Source organism: Chiloscyllium plagiosum, unplaced genomic scaffold (assembly GCF_037043375.1).
Source record: "Chiloscyllium plagiosum isolate Xiang-an unplaced genomic scaffold, Cpla_swu_hap1 HiC_scaffold_10, whole genome shotgun sequence".
Classification (NCBI taxonomy): domain Eukaryota; kingdom Metazoa; phylum Chordata; class Chondrichthyes; order Orectolobiformes; family Hemiscylliidae; genus Chiloscyllium; species Chiloscyllium plagiosum.
This window is the reverse complement of record NW_028270148.1, coordinates 105,860,050-105,872,139: the sequence shown is the minus strand read 5'-3', so window position 1 is coordinate 105,872,139 and position 12,090 is coordinate 105,860,050. Positions and strand designations below refer to the sequence as shown.

At 36.8% G+C, this 12,090-nt stretch overlaps 1 protein-coding gene and 1 long non-coding RNA gene across 3 annotated transcripts in view; one reads left to right on the top strand and one right to left on the bottom strand.

Moving 5' to 3' along the window:
- The window catches only part of LOC122553073 (uncharacterized), a 53,772-nt gene extending 49,020 nt beyond the window's left edge, over positions 1-4,752 (top strand). Inside the window, exon 3 of the long non-coding RNA XR_006312612.2 lies at positions 4,340-4,752. This is a non-coding gene — a long non-coding RNA (uncharacterized LOC122553073). The remainder of the gene's footprint in view (positions 1-4,339) is intronic.
- Positions 1-12,090, bottom strand: part of LOC122553071 (uncharacterized) — a 40,844-nt gene that overhangs the window by 26,171 nt on the left and 2,583 nt on the right. The window lies entirely within an intron of this gene.

Here is a 12,090-nt window from a genome sequence, read left to right as displayed (position 1 = left end):
ATATGAAAAATATCTACATTTTCCCCCTTATTTTTCTACTGCTTTTCATAGATTCCTTAGATTAAAAGCGATAAGGAGACTGCTCCTAAGTAATCACACAACATCAGGTTATAGTTCAACGGGTATATTTGGAAGCACTAGCTTTTGGAGTGCTGCTCCTTAACCACCGAAGGAGTGCGCTCCGAGAGCTAGTGCTTCCAAATATACCTGTTGGACTATAACATTGTACTCCCCAGTTCAACATTGGCATCTCCAAAGCATCGCTCCTAAATAAAAATGTTTCACTTATTTTTGCAATGTAAAAATTTACAATCTTCAAAATTGCTGTACTAGCTTCTTAAAAACAATGTAACACAACAAAGTGACGAGTGTCAGACACAAGAATTATTTTTGGAATCCATTAGGTTCATTTATGAATCCCCCTGAATCTGGAGATCCCAATCTGAAAATGTCTGGATTGAATTAATGCTCTCAAATGTGGCAATAATGGACAACTAATTACAAATATAAAGGCATTGTGATGCTGTGCATAATTTAACTTGACACTTTCATCATTCAGGAAAGAGGGCTACATTCATAGAGTCATAGAGATGTACAGCATGGAAACAGATGCTTCGGTCCAACCTGTCCATGCCAACCAGGTATCCCAACCCAATCTAGTCAGTTTCCTGCTGCTGGAAAAGGAAAATAAAAAAGCGAGGTGCCACAATATAGTCTTTGTTATAGCACCTACACTTATATATCAATCTCACATGATGCTACATTAACATCAGGTTGAGCTGGTACTTGCTGTTCTCTTTATGGTATATTGTATTGACGTTTTCTGCGTAATTTTCCCTCTTTGAATATTCAGGACATTTTACAAATCTTTTAGCATATAGCAGAAAATAAATATCCACAAATCCAAACTCTTGCCGCACATTTTTGTTACAGTTTATATTGACATGCAACATTGAAAATCATTGTGTAATCCATGGAAAAGGAAGATTTGTTTGTAAATTATGTAGTTCAGAACCACTGGACATCCCAAAGCAGTTTACAGCCAATGACGTCATTGAGAATTGCAGTCACTTTGCAATGCAGGGAAATGCAACAGCTGATTTGCACACAGCAAACGCCTACGTACAACAATGTATTAATGACCAGTTCATTTTTTTGTAATACCGATCGAGAGATAAACATTGACCAGGACACCTGGATAACACACTTGCTCTTCACCAGAAAAAAGCAGTATATGATCTCTTACCATCACATAGAACAGAATTAAAAGAATGCAGCTCTGATTTACAGTACTCACACTTGACTCCAGACTGTTAACCTATAATTCTGCTCTCAACTCTCTGGGTGGGATTTGAACTCTTATCCTTGTGACTACTTAAAGGTGAGACTAATACTAACTGTGCTGTGATGTAACCAGTCTTTATGTAATGACTTTGCTATATTTTCATGAACCAGTAGAATTAAACAGTGTCCATAATAAATTTACTTTCCATTTTATTTCAATAAAAAATGTATAATTCCCAAAATAAAGCTTTAAACAAAAAATACATTGCACAATAACATGATTACATCAAAGCACTGAATTAATCATGTGTCCTCTAATACCTTAATTAAAGATCTTACTTCAAGCTCTCAGACTCTTCCTAATATCGGAGCATCACTGAATATTTTGAATCACAGCAGTTTGACAAGATTTCAGCTATATCTGTGCTTGCCAAGTATATGCAATTTGCAGAATTTCTCTCCATGTAATCTATGTATTAGCACATGATCATGGTTTTGTGTGGGAATGCAAATGTTTTGAAAAGATTTTCAAACAGGTTGAATTCTTAAAACTATGTTAGGCATATAAATACATTTAACTATTGATTAACAACAGAGTTTTTGTTACGACTTTCGCAGGTAGAAAGTATCCATAATCATGATTTCTTTGTCTGTGGTGAGAAGAGTTTGTAAACAATGTAGTTTATTTTTAGTCACTTACAGACTTCGCCAAAAATGCAGCTTGAAAATTGTTTTCTGAACCGTATGAGACTTAAGAAATTTATGGAAAGTTGGAAACTGCAAATTATAAATTTAAGTATTTTATCAGGTCAATGTTATTCATATAAATTTACATTTGTTAAAGACTTTGTAAGCCATATAACTCTCAATTGGTGCGTTATTGAGAAAATGTTCTGCTCCTATTGGGGGTCAGGAATTGAAGACTAGGGTTTGATATTAGGAGACAGTGAGGCCTGCAGATGCTGGAGATCAGTTGAGTGTCTGTTGCTGGAAAAGCACCTGATGAAGGGCTCTGGCCCGAAACGTCGATTTTCCTGTTTCTCTGATGCTGTCTGACCTGCTGTGCTTTTCCAGCAACACACACTCAACTTGGGTTTGATATTGTTGAATGGTGACACTATGCTGAAATCAGATCTCATGGACTGTAGCCTATCGAGCAGTTTAAAATTTAATTACTATGCTTTCACACATATATTCAATTTAGTTATTTTTGAAAACTAATTTAAGGAAAACTTGAGGACTAATTTCAAAAGGCTGATCAGGTAAAATTTCTGGGTTTTTTTGAACTAGTAAGTGCTTATATCTATTGTGCATACGATTGAGTGTGAATAGGAGTGACTGATGTTTAAATTCCAGAAGAGTTCATAAACGCGAAAAAGAGACAGGCAGAAATGAAAACAAAAATAGCAGAAAATACGCAGTCAGATAGGTTGCATTTGTGGAGAGAGGAACAGAATTAGTGTTTTAGGTCAATAAAAGCAAAATACTAGATACTGAAAATCTGAAACAGACACAAAGAATGCTGGAGAAACTTAGCAGGTCTAGCAGCAACTGTAGAAAGAGGGAGTTAACTTTGAGTCTGGTATGACTTCTTCAAAACTTGTTTAAAATCAATGACATTTCACAGCATAGGTAGTATCTTGCTTCAGTTTGAGGTTTTAAAAGTAAATTTGGAAAGCAAAGACTTTTTTCTTTTTTCCCATAAATATTTAAATTTTCTAGTTACTGAAATGTGGCAAGTAGCAAATCTTTAAATTTAACAAGTTAAATTTTGAAAGCAAAAAATCCTCCATCAATAATAGCTTGCTGACAGAATATAAACATAGATTAAACTGCAATCGCTCTGGTATTTCTAGATCTTCCCACATACATAACTTAATAACCACCACATGCGGATCTCCCACTTTCCAACTAATTGTTTGCTTCAAAACCAACAGTCCTCTCCATAAGTTCCAGACCTTCTTTCTCAACCCGTACTAATGGACATATCCAACAATCTCTCTTAATTACAGCAACTATCTTATTTGCTTGTATCAACCATTATAAGTGCATTCCCGGAGGTAACTGCAGATAGTAACTATATGGGAAAATATTGTTACTAGACAGACAGAAAACAAAAGGTGAAAGTAGTGGAAGGATAGAGACAGTAACAGGAAGAAACAAAGAATGCACAGGCAGAGATAAAATGCTAATTGCTTGAGTAATGCCCATGAAGATGATCAATACATTGTACCTGATGTTTCTTTCATATAATAAGGGAGGATCCTATTTTATCATGAGCACTAACACTAAAGAGTCCATGTTTATTTAAACACAAGTTAGCAACATAAAATATACATGTGTTTAACTGTGTGTTTCACGCACCAATATTGATTACAAGAATTGACTGTGTTTTATATTATCTTTTCATACCCAAGCTAAAGTTCAAAACAAAAACCTTGAAGACAAGAGATGAAGTTGTACTGCGACATGTAGTGTTTAGTAGGAAATAGTGTGGCTGGCAGAGACATCCTTTCTATATCTTAATTAACTATCAACACTGAAGAAGGAAACTGAACATATGAAGCTTGAATGATGAAACTCAGTAATTTATTTTGCAAAGTTAACAAATCAATTACTTTAACATATTAATGCAAAAATCAAAATAATTGAAAAGATGATGTCAAAAGAGCAAAGGAATTGCATTTAGTTAGCACCTAATGTTTTCAGGGCATCCAAAATGTTTTACAATCAATTCATTGCTTTTTAGGCAAATGCAGCAGCCAAACAAATGGCAAATAAATGACAAATTATTCTACTTTTGTTGGTTTGTTCTATGCGTTGGTTAGAATGAGGAAATTGGCAGGGATAATATGGCATGGGGACGTTTACATCCAGCTGAATAGACATTGGAGATTAGAACTGCAGTATATCCTTGCAAAGCACTGAAACATTAGACAAGATTTTATGCTCAATTTATAATCTTTTGATTCTAGCATGCTAACAACCAAACCAAGTTGGCAACAGTAAATCATATGAATTTTTAAAAACGATTTTTGCTTTTTTCTATGGCAAGAAACTCCACATACTTCCGCTGACTACAAAGTAAACTTGATCAGCTATCTGGATTTTTGTGATGCACTGGAATTTAATTTCAAGTAGCTACATAAAGTAGCATTCAGGATGGAGACACAGATACAACACCCCAGGTCACAATGTGCTTCAGGAAATTGCTGTGGAACAATCTTATTAAGTTTACATCAACTCTAACCCCAATTGACTGAAGTGTCATCCTCAACAGGAAGTGGTTGAAGAAGTTCTTGTCCTGGATTCCTGCCAATACATCATATTGGATGCAAACTCCTCAATAGGGTTTTGGATTTGCCATTAGTCTTATGAATTAAATAAATGCTTATGGAAGTTGACAACAAAGTCTGTATGTTCAATATGCTTTGGTTATTAAAAAGTACATAATATACTGAAAATTGATTCACCAGATGTAAAAGTTATTTGAACCTTCTCACTAATAAAGTTGAAGTATTTCCTCTGGGAAGCAGTTGGTAAGATTTTCCTAGTAGCATAGCAGTGGAGTTCTGGATCACCTTCAGTCCACTTTGATACTCAAATCTTTTACAGGTTAAATTTCATAAAATTAAACAATTCTGTTATTTTCTAAAAATTCCTGTCTTCAAGTCAGATATTTTGTTCATGTATTTTGCCTAAGCTTCAATGTGAAGGGGCAGGATGTTGCAACCAACAAAATTACCTGCTCTTCCTTTTTAAATTGAGAACTCATTGCTCTCCAGGGAGAACACAAACATGACACCCCTGAGGCTTGGCTCATGTATGAACAACTTTCAGACATGACGAGAACGCCCTGGTCGTCGTCTTAAAAAAAAAGAAATGCGACATCAAAGCAGACAAGATGAACTTTAGTTACACGGTGGATTTTGAACAAATAATCTTTTATCATTATATTTGAAAGAAAGAACAGATACGAGAGCCAACTTGCTTCTATTCTCTGGGTTTATGTGCCTCAGTATAAGACACAGATGTCCCTCCAAAACTATATCAAACAAACAGCACGTTAGAAAGAGAAACAGAAATTGCTGGAGAAACTGCGGTCTGGCAGCATTTGTGGAGAGAAAGCAACTTAGCAGTCCAGGGACCCTTCTTTGGAACAGTTCTAAAGAAGGATCGCTGGACTCTAAATGTTAGCTTTGCTTTCTCTCCGCAGATGCTGCTAAACATGCTGAGTGTCTCCAGCAATTTCTGTTTTTCTTTCAAATTTACAGCAGCTGCAGTTCTTTGCTTTATTTTAGGATACCTACAAGTTTGATTATTTCTTGCACATATGGATTGGTTTGCATGCATGGCAAGTACCAAACAGAAAGTGCTGTGTGCTGTCTGTTGGGTATTGCATCGTTTCTCAGCAATGAACTAAGACCCCCATTGTTAGCAATCAAACTAGAACTAATGCAGTTCTACACAATGTAATACATGTCACCCTTAATCTACATACTAAAAGTTCTTTTGCTAAAGATGTTTGCATTTTGCTTAAAAAAATGCTGCAAGCTATTTTGTTCTTTTTTCCATTTTTAATTACCCTGGTTGGACACATTATTAAATAGCTCTGTAGTACGTGGAACTTGAATACAAACTCATAGCCCAGAGGTAGGGACACTACTATGTGCTACATATTTTGGTTTGTTTCACTGCAAATTAGAGTAACTTAATTGTGAACAGTTATTGACAATGACACTTTATTGGTCAGAGTATTGAGTACTGGAGTTGGGAGGTCATGTTGCGGCTGTACAAGACATTGGTTAGGCCACTGTTGGAATATTGTGTGCAATTCTGGTCTCCCTGGATAGGAAAAATGTTGTAAAACTTGAAAGAGTTCAGAAAAGATTTACAAGGATGTTGCCAGGGTTGGAAAATTTGAGCTATAGGGAGAGGCTGAACAGGCTGGGGCTGTTTTCCCTGGAGCGTTGGAGGCTGAGGGGCGACCTTATAGAGGTTTACAAAATTATGAGGGGCATGGATAAGATAAATAGACAAAGTCTTTTCCCTGGGGTCGGGGAGTCTAGAACTAGAGGGCATAGGTTTAGGGTGAGAAGGGAAAGATATAAAAGAGACCTACGGGGCAACTTTTTCACACAGAGGGTGGTATGTGTATGGAATGAGCTGCCAGAGGAAGTGGTGGAGGCTGGTACAATTGCAACATTTGCAAGGCATTTGGATGGGTATATAAATAGGAAGAGTTTGGAGGGATATGGGCCAAGTGCTGGCAGGTGGGACCAGGTTGGGTTGGGATATCTGGTCGGCATGGATAGGTTGGACCGAAGGGTCTGTTTCCGTGCTGTACATCTCTATGACTCTATGACAACTGTAAATTATAATGGAATTAAGGAAAATATTATAGTCATACCATCAATGCATGCTCAAAAATTACTGAATGGACAGAAGGATTCTTCTCTTGGAAGAAACATTCCCCAATTTTTAAGATTAGCAGATGATGTCATAAATAATCCTGGAGGGCAAACCAAAAGATTGTCTGGGAAGACACACACACATTACCCTGTCCATACAAAGTGGACCACAGTATTTCAGATAATCTAAAACAATGGTACAAGCAAATAACTCAATTTCCTTTCAGCAACAGTTCTCAATAGACAAGACAAATCTGTTTCACTCACATAGCATTTTTAATAACAAGAAAGACTACACCATTTTAGATTTTTAAAACAACTTAAAAATTCATCACTAATTTGATCGAACAAAAATCTCAAGAATTTTATTGATGATTTTCTGTTCTTTGATGATAAAAATTGTTTTCCATGTACTCTGTGTCAAGTTGATATTTGACATCCAGTCAAAATGAGTATTCTATTCCAGTTTATTTTAGTCAAACAGCCAGTATGACTAAGTAAAATTCCAGACAGTAAATCAAAAAATAAAGGTGCGTTAACAACTGAAATGTGTGTGGTGTGAGATGATAAAGAGGTGACATTACAAACTTTAAGCAAGGGCTAAACACAAGCCTGAAGACAGTAGCTAAATTCTTATTTTCACAGGCAACTCTGAACAGTTCTATCTTTGTGCTTTGTCAAAATTCATTGAGATTTTTGTTACCACCTCAGTCACTAAAATTCATAAAGTTCATAAAATTTAAACATTTCTTTTTATCTTAGAATTAAAACAGCTTTTATTCTCATTGCATTCATTTAAGTGCAGTGAAAAGTTTGTAATGTCACCTCTTAGCCACATCTTAGGTACACATACTTTAAATGCTGCTACAGATATGAAATAGTTTAAAAAAAAGACGAGTTTAAAAAGTATCTTAAAAGTACTTTAGTTATAATCCCTTTTCACTGAGTCCATGCCCACTGGACTTCAGAACACAAGGCCTTGCTGCCTCCATGTGCTGACTGCTGTCCCAAAAGCATCTCCAGGACTTGTCGCCCCAGCTGGCCTGGTCTCACTTTGCTCCCACTCCGGGCTTCAGACCATGATTTGTCTCCCAGCTCAGCCCAAGCTCACTCTGCTCCCCAGCCACGGCTGGGTTCCATGACTGGACACTAACCTAAGGACTCGACCCAAAAGGTTGGCCCAGCCTTGGTCTACTCCAACTCCGGGGGCCGTCAGAATTCGCTTCCCGCACTGGGACTCATCTCCCACACCAGGCTGGTCTCATTCCCTCCATTCGGGGCAGTTTAATAAGTTAAAAGTTGGGTGAGGGTAAGAAAAACTGCTAAGGGGACAAAAAGAAAGAGGAAGGAAAAGGAACTGGTGAGGACAGATGCTCCGGCTGGAGTGTCTCTCTCTGCCGCCATCTTGCAACTTGTAGATGCTGCCATACCTGCTGAGCTTTTCCGCCAATGTTCTGTTTTTGTGTAAACATTTTAACTTGCACTGTGAAAAGCTGATAGTGGTGAGGTCCTGGTGAATGGAGTGACTCTGGTAGATCTATGCCATCTGGTTGGAATAGGCAAGCTGTGCATGCTTCCTATTGAATGTCTGTAAATAAAAAAAGTGGACAAAAAGCAGTCCTCTGCTCTGTCCAGGTCATAATAGAAATGTGTTCTTCAATTGCCTTTTATCATTTCAAATCTCTGGCATAAAGCAGCATCATGATGTATCTTTACATTTTCCACTCTTTAAAAATACAATGTCAAAAACTGGCAGTGCATCAACTTTGTTGATCATTATCCTCTATCAGTGTTGCAATTAGTAGGACAAAGACTTTTTTCATTAACTCCGGCAAATTCCAGGGCTTTCTGCTTCCGCTCTGTCACTTCTCAGTAAAGGACAGAACTTCTCTTTCCTAATTGTTAGAAATGGGATAAAAGTGTTGTTTTTGCAGATATAGAAAAAGCATACAGAAAAGGGGTACAGCAAGAGAACTATTAACTCTGCAGGTATTTCGGGAAGAATATCTCTACTTTTCAGTGCATAATTATGGATAATTAAGTACTAACTTTAATATAAATTTATTAAAGAAAATAATCCCTTTTACCATAATGTTTAAAACAACAGTTTCAGCAAAAAGCTAAGATTACTGAAACATATAAGCGAAGCACGAAAAAGATACATTGTTAAGATGCATGTACAAGAATGGAATGTACCTATGGATAATGAAAGAAGTTACAAAGGGGAACATCGAGATAAGAGTTTAGCCTTATGACAGCACGTGCAAGGGGGAAATTGCCAACTTGAAAAGAAAGGGGCAATGGGCGTGGAGCATAGATGGGTAGAGGTGAAATAGTAAGAGAGATTGGGTAATTAAGAGTCTGGAGAGATGACCTCAGCTCAAAGGGTATAACTGGACACTAACCTAAGTTCTAAATTGCTTTATTTGCTTATGCAATTGAGGCCCGTGCTTGCAAGTTCGTAATAAATTGTCTTGTTTCCAGTTTTGGTGGTCTCGTCTAAATTTTATTGATTTTGTTTCTAACATGATGAAGGGCTTTTGCCCGAAACGTCGATTTCTCTGCTCCTCGGATGCCGCCTGAACTGCTGTGCTTTTCTAGCACCACTCTAATCCAGAGTCTGATTTCCAGCATCTGCAGTCATTGTTTTTTTACCCACTTCTCAGTAAAGGAGACCATCTACACTGAGCATTTGAACTGAAATTTTACTGATCATCAACTTACTTCATATTACAAATCCTAGCTGCACATAATCCACAATCCTCTTGTAGTGGAATAGTTAAATCCTTACACAGAAGATAGAGGTTTATATTCAAGAAGATTGTTATTGGGTCCACTGTTCTAGTAAAATTCCAGCACAATACGAAACTACCCTTCCTAGTCTCTCTCAGCTCAGTGTCTTCACCAACTTCAAAGATTTATCTATGTTGCCCTTAAAATAAGTTAGTTCATGACTTTTAATGCTATCAAAAACATATTTTCAGGTTCTTTTAGAAAATACCTCACGCCACTTCACCCAATTACTATTATCTTTTATAGCGACACATTTAAATTTTACTTGTCTTATCAAGACCTATGCCTTACACTTCAAATGGAACTCCCATTTTCCTTGGTTTCAGAGACAGTATGCCAGAGACTAATGTGCTGAGGACATGGGTTTGAATTCCACCTAGGCAAATGGTAAAATCTAAACTCAAACCTCCGAAATTAAAAGTTGGTTAAATGGAAACCACGTTATCAAATCTGATTGTCATAAAAACTATAATGGTTCACTAATGTCTTTTAGGGAAGGAAATCTGCTACTCCCACTTTCTGATCCACAGCAATATGATTGTTTCTTAACGACCCTCTGAAGCGGAAGAGCATATCATTCAGGTTATGGGAAATTAGGGGTGAGCAACTAATGTTAGCCTTGTTAAAGAAATTCATGTCCCATGCAAGAATATTAAAAATACTCACTTTTAGACTCTATTCAATTCCCAAAATTATAATCCCACACTGGGGATACACTATGGGGCAGAAAAGAGAAAAACTTCCATCTAAATTAGGAGTCCCTCTTCATTTCAAGTCTCAAACTTTCTTTATCTTCTATCCTTTACAAGCTTGCTTATTCCTGATTTATTGGAATAATTAAGACAAAATCTTCTGAGGAAACTGGCTAAAGTTGCAAATGTGTCACTCTATATGCTTTTCCTCTTTCCTAAACAGTTGTGATCAAAGTTTTTCTCAATTTTCACTGCACTCTTCCTTGGATTCAAAACTGTGAAAATATGCGATCATTCTTTGCGTTTTGCAATTTAGAGGCTTTTAAAAAAGAAATTACAAAAATGGAGAAAATATTTAAACTTGGAAAAAAATCAGTTAGCATCAGTAAAGAGAAAACTTACCACCATGATACATGCACCTGAAACAAGATAAACCATTCCTTTATCTCGATAAATGTGCGAATTGAACTGGTTGTCTAACATTTTTTTCTTTTATTTCAGTTTTGCAGTCTTTGTTTTCATTTGTAATTCTAAAACTTAGTATCACTTAAACACAACTTTCCGAGTAATCTCATCCCTTTTATTCTGCACTATCATTTCTTTTAGGAAACATTAATTAAAAAAGCTTTGCTGGACCAATCATTAAACCTTTTAAAAAGTTCTGAAGTAAATACAACACCTTTTTGACAGAACTCTATTTAACACACGGAATAACAAAGTCAAATTAATTAAATATTTTCTACCTTCAGTACTTTTGCACACAAATTGATTTATCCAATTTAACACATACCATTCATTAGCAGCGAACTTTGAATTTTTTTAGGTAAAATTTTACAAGTGAATTCAATTTTGATGAAGGATCACAGACCTGAAATACTAACACTGTTTCTCTCTCCACAAGTGCTGTCAATATTTTCAGTCCTTTTATTAACTACAGTTATACTTTGTATCAATCCACGACAAAGCACATTATAGAAAGTCTGAAGGAGTTTTAAGGAAAACACAGAGAAGGCAACAAGGAATGAGGATAGTAAATACAAACCTTACCAGTAATACCCAACAGGATTATTCATTTTTTTAAAAAATCACTGTCATCATCAGTGTTTTAACAAAATAACACTAGACCTGTGCATTACCAATCTGTTCTTTCCCATTCTAAGTGCGAATTTCCCAACATCTTCAAACTCTCCCAACAGCCACACAAAACATTTTCCCTTCACCTTTGTGGGTGGAATGTGATATTGGTTGAAATGTGTAACGCCATTCTCAATCCCATGCAAACTGCAGTCCCATGTTGGCCTAATGTTTTCCATTTTAATGCCTTATTTTAACTGTTTGCCCCACGTTCCTTAAGAGAAGTTTGTTGCACTGCATTTCCACTGGTCTGCTCGTGGGAGACTGCTCTGAGGAGTTTCCAGTGCATAAGTGACCACAAGTGAAAGACACTGCCAGCAGAGATACATAATACTGTTGACAGACAAGCTGCAAGTTTCAGCCCCTCCACCCACACTGGCTGAAGTGCCTCTATTTCATTTAATAAAAGCCCAGCACTTTGATAGTACACAGCTGAATCTTTGGTTGCCTATGGACTGGGAAAAGTCAGATCAGTGATGGATTTCCTTAGCAAGTGTGTAGAGGACGACACGCTAAAGGAGTTAATCCATATATTCCACAATCGGAAACCATGGAAGGAGGAGGAAACCTATACCTTATTGAAGACCAGGTATGCTGCGCTCAAGTCAACACCCATACCTTTACAGAAATTCTACTAATGACCTCCAGATGGCCATCAGAGATGCCAAAAGGCAATACCAGACTAAGTTAGAGACCCAAACTAACCACATGGACACCTGCCGCCTGTGGCATGGCTTACATAATTGGATACAAAACGTAGCAGAACAGAATAGCTG